Raw genomic sequence first — 10149 nt, 5'->3', positions numbered from 1 at the left:
GCTGTTCAGTTGCCAAAATAATTTTCTGATGGGTCAGTTTAAAATACTTCAGTCAACTGCCTTTTAAATGAATTCTGTTGCTTCCACCTTTGCTGTTCTTTCGGCTTCAGGTTCTATGTCTGTTCCCAGACAAGTCAGCACAAAAACAAGCCCTGTCGTGTTTTGCAGCACCTTCACATATCCCAAGCTGTCTCCCAGTGGAAAGAGTTAATATTCTGTGGGTGAACAGCAAGAACATCTGAGCTGAGTGGTCTGGGATGGCAATTAGGTCTCCGGAGAAGTCATTGTAGCAATGATAGCATTCAAGTCTTCAGAAGACTTTGCAAGCAAATTCCAAGCTTTGGCTAAAGGAACAATAATCTCTAAAATGTAGCATAAATACCTGCCACAAGGCCCCCAGCCTAGTCTGATTTTATCATAAATCTATCCTGTTTGGACTGCAGGAGGCTGCAGAGTAGACTTCACTAATGAGAAAAATCATCACATTTTCTTGACTAAAACCTAAAGAATTACAGAAAACATACTTAAACATTCATTCCTTTGTCTCAGCACAGAATAATTTTCAGCATAACTTTTTGAAAATCTTTTTAACTTGTAAGCAGAACTTAATTTCAGCCTTGGGAAATCTGATGGGATTTTCTCAGATTATTGATGAAAGTGTTGTCAGAAATGGAGTGAACCATGTGACATATCCAACTCCACCAAAAGAGCTTTCACTAGGCTTATGAATTTAGGTGTAGCAGCTGACAGTGAATTAATAGTGCTGGAAATCATCTACTTTCAAAGCAGGAAGCATGGTGCTTTTGTTAGTGTTGGCCCTACCTTGGACCTTCATCTGGAGCTTACTGAACCAGCTGCATGGGGAAGAGCATAACTCTGTGCCTGTGTATTTAATCCTTACCCTCCTGGGGCTGCCTCAGACACCAGTTAATGCTAACTCTGCATGGACACTGACACCTGTTCATTGGAAACTGGGGTGATGTAACCAAACCCATTTTTTGCTCAGATTGCGAAGACTTTTGGTGTTGCTGATCGAGACCTGAAAAACTTACTTTTCTATAACTGCCTCTTTTACAATTGCTTTTGAGTTTCTTTCAGTTGGGATTGTTTCTGGTCATTATTACACCACCTTAAAATCTTACAATCAGACATGTGCATACTAATAGCCAGGAATTCCGAAACACTGTTTTCAAGGTTACAAAGGACAGTGTACACGGAACAAAGAAGTAGAATCTATGCAGTACACTGAGGTTGCTCTCTGTCTACACTCAGGACTGGACGTGGAGTTAGAAACTCCATTATTGCTGATACATGAAATTCAAAACTGAGAACACTGAAGGAAACAAATCCAAAATTTAAACCATAATCACACCAGCTCTTGGACATGAAATATAATGTATTCAGCAGCTGCACGTTCTTCAGGTTGCACCAAAACAGCTGCAAAATAACTGTGTGCCTCAGTAAGAGTGAAATCCAAAAACAGAGCTGTCTGCATCTTAACCATAATGTACACATGCCGTCACATATGCTACAACTGCACTTTTCATCAGCAGCCAGACAGAAGAATCGATTATTTCCTAGAAGAGATCTGGACATATTTAAAACACAGAAAAAAATGCTGTTTTCAAGAGCTTTCTTTTCAAGACTTACAATCAAATGTCTAACAAAACAACAGGCTTGTGCATTACCAAACTGCATAAAAATGACTGACTTCTGCAACAAGCAGATTCCACAGGACCCAGCTCTTCTTCTGGAGGAAGAACAAAGGATACAGCTGTTTCAAGGATAGTGTTTCAGCAGACTTGTCTGCATCAGCAAGGAACTCTGGATCAGACTAGTGTTTATTTTACTTACACCCAACTGCTAAACCTAAGCAAAGCTGGCACTCCCCTAATTCACAAGAATAACAGTACAGAGAAAAGCAGAAATTGCAAAGGGAATGGGTCTCTGTAACTCTGCAGAAGGAAATGCATAAATAAAAGACAAAGGATGTAAATGATGGGCTAGCAAGAATCTGAGGACAAACTTGTATGAGGTAAAGATTTGCAAGTATGCAATTCTATCATTTTACATTTTATTGGAATGGGCAGATACTAGAGGATTTCTTGTAAGTACATCACACCTGCAGAGGGAAAACAGAATATAGGGTAGTATCCCTATATAGAAGATAAATAAGAATAACATTCTGTATAAAAGCCCTTAAGTCTTGATATCCAGCTTTCCACAAGAATACATCAAACTGGAAAACCATAGGTTCTCTACATGGACTAAAAATGGACCTGTGAGGGAAAACATGGAGACAGGTATGCTATAGACCGAGACAGTGGGAATATAGAGCAGCAGTGACAGGTATTGGCTGACATTGGAAAGACTTCTACAATCACAAACTGCTTTCTTCTCACAGAACAGTTATTCAGACTGCTGGCCAGTGACAATAACCTGTGCTGGTCACAGACAGAAAGCATGGAACCAACCACTCAGCAGTGCAGGAACCAAGGCAAGGCAGACATCTTTTACCTGAGGACAGTTTGTGCAGTGCAGCAGAGAAGGGCTCCATCCATGTTCCATTTTTACCACACTGAAGACATTCAAGGGCCAAAATATATCAGAAGAAATATCAGTCTGTCATAGTTTAGTAACAGTATTCTCCAGTTTAGTACTTCCACTGAAAAGAACACCACAAACCATTACCCTCACTGCTCCAGTGGGAGACACAAAAGGTGAATTATTGGATTATAGTTTGAGATAAGAACAATTTACAGGAAACAGCAATGAGATGAAAAACCAAACAGTAAAAGCAACAATAGTGATGACAACAGTGTACAAAGGAAAAGGTGAACTGCATCACCAGCCTAAGACAACAGACAGTGGTGGGTAGACCCTATGCCCACCACATTTTCTCACAACCAGAAACCCCACCCATCTTCTTCTCCAAAGTGAGAGTCCCTCAGTTTCACCCCCCAGCAGCGATACGCACGGTATAGAATAACAACAACTACAGACACTCCCACACGGCTCCAGGCTCCACCCCCTCACCGCTAATGTGGAAAAATTAACTCCGTTCTGGCCGAAACCAGGACACAGATAAACAAATATACAGAGTCAAAGAAGGTTATGAAAATGAGCTGAAGTCTTCCCAGAAGTAAAGTTTGGAGATCCTTTTGCAAACAAATTATGCAGGACTATCTATGCAAATACATAAATTACAACACTACAATGATGGATCACTGTGTCTTAATGTGACATTACCAATTAATTTCCTGCCCCCAGTGCTAAATCCTAACCGTTGACATGTAGGGTGGAGAGAAGAGTACCATTGTGAAACACGCTCAGCAGAACCCCAGCTGATAAGAAACCAGACTCTATTAGGATAGAACCACATGTCATGAAACCACAGGTGCAGAAAAAACACTTTGTGATGACAACCCACTGTCATCACAAGACTAGCACCCATTACATCCCCCATGCCTCCTGCACAGAAGGTGGAAATACAGGGAAAATAAATGAACTCACAAATAAATAAGGTGAGGGAGTGGTGAGTGTGCAGAAAGAAATGTGATTTTGGAACATTTTGCATTAGTTGACTGATGACATCAGATGTAAAGAGCACAAATAAAATGCTAACGAGGTTAGAAGGCCATGGATATTGTAGTAAATTTTGCTATCTCAAATGAATGTGGCAAAAAGCTGTTATGATGGACAGCTTCCTGAAGGAGGAGGCAGAAGATGATACATATGGTAACATGAAAACTCTCTTCAGAGGAAGTACTTAACAAGATAGACTATGTGGGAAACAGACTAAAGGCTGAATGTTGCATTTTCTTGGCTTCTTCTCTTTCTTTATTATACATGACAGAAAATGGAGAATGCTGCTCCCACTGAGTGCAACTGATCTCCAGAGATCTCCTCGGGTACTTACTGGAACAGCTGTAGCTCAGATTGCTTGTGTTGAGGTTAAAAGCTAAACAAGATTCTGACTTTAAAGACATATCGGAAAATACGCTTGGGCAAAACAGAGTTCTCAGGGCTAACCAATGAGTCAAATAATTAAGGTTCTTCTTGGAACAGTTCATAAAACAATTCCCAGTTTTTGTCTGACAAACTTCCTTTGTCACCTGTGGGTTTTGTTAGTTACCTTCTACCCTTCCAAGAACAAACTTGTACTTTCTGCTTGTCATCATTAAGTGAAATGAAAAGCTTTTGTTAACCACTTTGAGTTGTTTGACTGTGATAAAATAGTTTTGATTAGAGAATGTTTTATGTTACTTTCCAGAGTTTATTTTTCCTTTTAAAGGTAATATGAAACCATAGGTTAGATTTAAAGTTTTCTTAAGTAGTCTGTCTAGAGGTAATAGATACTTTGGTGAAGGAAAGGCTATCTGTCTTCACTTGCATTATGCTTGTTGTTTGTCTTCTTCATAACATGAAATGCATTTTATCTGCTTTTTCCAATACCATCAGCAGTCACAACTTGCCGTTGACCTCTTTAAGATAATTATATGCTTTTAATGCGAGCTTTGTAATTTCCTATGAAACAATAGAGCTGAACTACTTTCTGGTTCTGCTCGGGGCGGGGGATTTATAACACCCCACAGGCTGCAAATACACATGTTCATAAGCTTTACCTGGAAATGGAGAAACCAGGAGTGAAAAGTCTGTAATGAGAACTGCACCCATCCCAAGCAATATCATTCAGATCCAACCTGTAGAAGGGGGTGATGGACAAAACAGAAGAGATTCAAGACAGAAGAGAAGGTTTATATAGGATATTTTTAAAGCTAAACTGTTCCCATTTTGGGAAGCTTGGTGTTTTAAAGCTTGGTGTTTTAAAGAGTGATTAACCAGCATTACTGAAAACTATTGTTGGTCAGGCATATCAAAGGAGAGGAGGCAACTGTAGATGAACAGCTTAAAAGAAATATTCAAACAGCAACCTCAAAAGTTTCAAGGCATTTTAAATTTTCCATCACACAGCATGTACTTACTCCTCAAGGATTATGTTTAAGAGAAGTTGGAAAATACAGGGCTTGAGATATATGGATTCCTTCAGCATACATACATGAAGAAAACAAAAGAATGTTACTTTTTGAAGACTCACAGCAGAGATTGAAAAAGCAAGAGTGAATTTCAATCACTATCAAGAAACTAGTTCGACATTGTTACAGATCTCTGTGGGGAGGTTCCTTGCTCTTCAATGTCCAATGGGCAAGAAAGTGATTGTCAAGGTGTGGTCTAGGGGTTGTACCTATGGAAACCTAATGCCTCCTTTTCCTCTTCTGTCTGAAGACACTCATTCCAGATTTTTGAAGGTACTGCATGGATAGAGGTACTACTTCCACAAACTCAGCTGCTGCTTTTCTGCTCCATACGCCAGTGGAAAGGGGAAGAACCAAACATATTATATTACCATGCTATTTGTGTCTGGATCTGTTTTAAAACAGATAATCAATACCAACAATTAACAAACAATGTGTATTTTGTCTCTGTGTATGAATTCTTACATAATTTACAAACTTGCTAATTCTTAGTTTATATTTTTTTAATACAAAATGTCAGTGCAGTAGAAGCCAGACATAACTGTGCATTGGAATTTTCCACGGTTGAAACAAATAAATAATTCAACACATTAAAAAATAATTCTAAGAAAAACCCAATGCTATTTTTAATGTGGAATTGTTTGGGGTTTTTTTGTTTGTTTTTATCCTTGAAACCGTACACCAGAAAGTAGGTAGGGCCAATATGGAGACACATGGAATAATACAGATTGGATGGGACCCGGGCTACTTGTGATCTGATACTCTGCTCAAAGCAGGGCCAGTTTTGAAGTCAGACTGCTTGGTCCTACAGAGTTTGTTATATCTCCAGTGACAGCAATTTCATCATCTCTCTGGGAAACCTATGGATTAAAAATGCCTGATCCTAATCTCACCTCATTTTATCTCCTTTTTTTCAAGATCAGTCACAAATATTCCTTCTCTTCCTTTGCTGTTTCCAAGTTTGGGGGGTTGGTTGGGGTTATTTTCACTGCACAAGTTAGATACACTGTCAGGCTATTCACTTTCATCATTGATATGGTACCTTTATAAAACAGCCAAAACCATACCATGATCTTGGCAACACTGATATAATTAGTTCAAGGAGGTGAATCAGGACTGTCACTTTTGCAGACTCGTTATATTTAAATCAAGGAGCATTCTGCATGGTTTTTCCAAAATTCACTAGCACCTAAGTCTCTCTGTTTTGATTTGCTTGGGCCATGCTTTTCTTTAATATGCAATGGTGTGTTACCGATAATGATGTCAAACCAGTAGCTCCGGGCCATGCAGCCTTCTGCTTTCCCTTAGAACAACTATACTGCAACTAGAAAGGCTATCACAGAAGTGTGCCAGCCAGGAGAGTGACTGACGTCAAGAGGAGCAACCTCTGTGTTCAGTCTGCATCAGATCTGTCAGTTACTCTGCAGTGACCAGGAAGAATTTGTTGTAAAAATAACATTTGTGTACTATAAACTGGGGAGGTAAAAAAGAACTTAAGTTCAACTGCAAACACACTTCCTCATGTGTTATCTTAAATTAAATACCATAGAAGTTCTGGAAACACACAAGCAATTAACTTTGTGTTTCCATAAACACTACAGACACAATATGAAGGATTGTGGCCTAGGCTGAGTGAGTATTTTTAGTTGAAATCTAAACCCACTTAAACCAGTTGCATTCAAATTAGCCAGTTCACCATGTATGTTCTGGTTCAAGGCTTCACTGCACCAATGTGATAAGGGAGCAGTTTTCACCTGGGTGCTTTTTCTCCAGCCACTCCCTCACCACAGCTGTCACCATCACCATGTGCTTTGTACTTCCACACAGCAGAGCTCACCATGGCAGAGAAGCCAAGAAAGTAGAACAGGTTAGGGACTCCTGCCCAGGCTTTCTGCAGCATGACTGGCAGCATGAGCCAGGGGAGACCTGACCCCTGGGGGGTTCATGGGAGGGAGCAACAGTGCAAGGAAAACTGCACATCAACACCCAGAGCCAGACAGGCTGGGGAATCAACAAGGCATTGCATGGGTGACATTTTCTGGTGGTTGAAAAATGAAAGCAAAGTTTGAGAAAAGGCAGCAGCATGCTGAAATAAAGCTGCGACAGAGGCAGAAGAGAAAGACAGGAGGATGCAATGGTGTTCTCAGAAGGAGAAAGGGATGATGACAGACTCAAAAGAGGGAGCAAGGACACAGAGGTGAACAGAAGGAGTAGGAAGCAAAAAAAAAAAAAAAGAAAACAGCAGAAATTTAGGCCTTATGCAAACTACCATAAGGTCACATTGGCCTGGTTGTAAAGGGTCAACAGCAGGCAAGCAACATCAAGGCCAGCTAGCCAGAGATATTAGTGCTTGCCTTTGGCATCAACCTGGGCTTTGAAAGTCACAGACACCACTGAAGGCTACACATTTGCTAAGTAGCCCTAATGAGGCCCTGATATTTTAATGACATCTTTCTTAATGTCATCCCAGCAAGTTAAGGGTACCAAAGGTCTGGAGTAATCCCCAGAACATGTGAGTGAGTGTGTTTGTGTCTACATACCTCTACAGTGCCTGAGACCTGCAGCTAGTCTTGCTTCTACTGCAGCAGAATACTTGGCATGCTTATTCCTTTCTTTGGTCTTCTTTCACTCCTTTCCACTTTTAAAGACCATCCTTCTAGCTCTGCTTGGCTTCTAAGCTATTTCCCACATGCTGCTTCTGTGATCTTTCATTATTATTTTTCTTCTCCTTCTCCCTAGGTGCCATACTATCATGTTTCTTTTTTTTATTTTGTCATTATATGCCAATGACTGGCACCTCTAATCCCGCTTTCATTCCTCTGTTCAGGACTTTAAACACTGCAAAGATGGGGCACTCTTCAAATCCCACTATTGTTTATGGGAGCCATGCTGTTCTAAACAAAACATGAAAAATGATACTCAGAAGACCTTGATTTTATTCCAACACATCATTAACTATAACTGCGAAATAGTCAAATGCATTAAAAATGTGAAAATGTGATGTAGCAAAGAAGTTTACTAACAAGGGAAAAACTGACACTAGTCATAACTTCAGTTGAGACTTGAGTGAGCTAACTGGCAAAACATTCTGATTTATTTTGCACAGGGAAAATATGATCACTGCATATTTACAGCAATGACTGAAGGTAAGGTCGTTCTGTAAAGTGCTACTGAAATGTATTTCCTTCATTTCCTTGACAGCAAAAGGAAGCAATGAATGCCTTAAACCACAGAAAATATTTATAATATGAAAGATAAATGGAGGTCACATTCATTTACTGCAGCATGCAGAGTGGCCTATATTTTCCTAGGTTCAGCTAGAGTTTATGGGAAATTATTTTGGAGGTTTTTCTCCTGGGCTGTGCAGCAGGCCACTGCCAACTGGGCCCTGCAGTGGCTGCCTCACAAGGATGACAATCTGGTGTTACATCTCTGACAGGGATTACTTGTGAAAGAAAAGCACAGTGCTGGGCTGCTGAATGGTTTTCCTGCAGCAATTCATGACAGTATTTTTTCCTAGATGGGGCTCTGAGCAATCTGGTCGAGTGAAAGATGTTCTTGCCCACAGGGGGCAGAGGGGGTGGATCTCTTTAAGATCCATTCCAATCCAAGCCATTCTGTGATTCCATGATTTTCACAAGAGGAAAGCCTGTATCTTGGCTCATTAAGTCATCTACACACTGAGGAGCAAGAGACGAGAAGAAAGACAACGCATCATGTGCGTACAAGTTGTCACTCAGAACCAAAAATTAATAACTTTAGTCACATTCCATTCTACACTATGTAAACACTCCAGCAAAACAACTTCTGGGACCTTGGACTATAATCAACAGATGTTAGGTACATGCTTGAAAGTACTGTTAGGAAGTAAACCTGGACTCCTTCTCTGTAGCAGATAAAGTCAGCCTCATGCAGCCAGTACAACAAAACAAAAACTTCACTGTGTCAAGCCATGTCAAACGCTCCCCAGGCTTTCAATGGCAATGGAGGGCACTCACATCCAAAACCAAATACTGAAACCACAGATTTTTTGTTTATCTTCTTTCCAGACTTTACGGAAAACAAGCAAACAAACAAACAGAAAACAACAACAGAACACCACCTGCAAGTGAAAAGAGACTAAGAGAGATTTCAGAAGAAAAATTAATTATTTTCTGTTAACCGATGTAGTTAAAATTAACCTCAAGCTAAATATGTTCCCGCTTTGTGTGTCTACCTGAAAAAGAGATATTGCATCATTTAGGCTGGGGTGTTTTTTACCACATTTTCTGCTGGAAAAGCTGAGTCCCTAATTTACACATATCTTTATTATGTGCAGCCAGCATAAAATCCTTGTGATACACCTGTGTGGTGAATGTGTCAGCAGAAATGCAGGAGTGGCTCAGAAGGATGATGTAAGATGTCAGAAGAACTCTAAAGCAAAAACATCTTATCATTTTCTAAGTGAAAATTGAAGCATATGGCAATATCCAGCCAAAAATTTGGAACAATATATCCAGGCATCTTTTACTGACACACAGACAATTGTTGGTAGCAAAATGCGGGTGAAGCACTGCAGAAAATGGAGCTGGCTTGCAGTTTGTAGGGGCAGGCAAAAGCTGTTGCAGGTGTCTGGAGAGGCAAAGAAAACAAGGGAAATACAGAGCTCTGTGCCACAGCCTTCCCGAGCCAGATGAGCACAGCACTGCACAGAGGCTGGGCCAAGCTTGGGCAAGCCAGGGACAGCCAAGCCCATCCTGTGTTCTGTGCTTCTCCATGAATTTCCACTGAAACATGCCAAGTGCTCTCCCTGGCCTGAGGAGCCCTGGGTCTGAAGGTGCAACCTGAAGGTGCAACCAGAGCAGCCAAACAACACTTTCAAGAGGTTGCCTTGGCCAAGAGTGCAAAGCAAGCAGCAAAGAGAAGGCTAGGGTTTACTTTCCACTTAAGAAAAGTATTTTAATACATTTTGGCTATATTTTTGCTTGCTGTTGCTTCTAATAATCCCATGGAAGCTTGAAACTAGAATATGTCTGATACCTGATATAGTAGTTTCTTTGATTACTGACAAATGCTGATTTATTATGGTAGGTCTGTAAGAAACACAGCTGCTCATAAAACTCTATTTTTCCTA

The sequence above is a fragment of the Corvus brachyrhynchos genome, unplaced genomic scaffold, assembly GCF_000691975.1.
Source record: "Corvus brachyrhynchos isolate BGI_N302 unplaced genomic scaffold, ASM69197v1 scaffold467, whole genome shotgun sequence".
Classification (NCBI taxonomy): Eukaryota; Metazoa; Chordata; class Aves; order Passeriformes; family Corvidae; genus Corvus; species Corvus brachyrhynchos.
The sequence above is the reverse complement of the archived record's forward strand: the minus strand, read 5'-3'. Positions refer to the sequence as shown.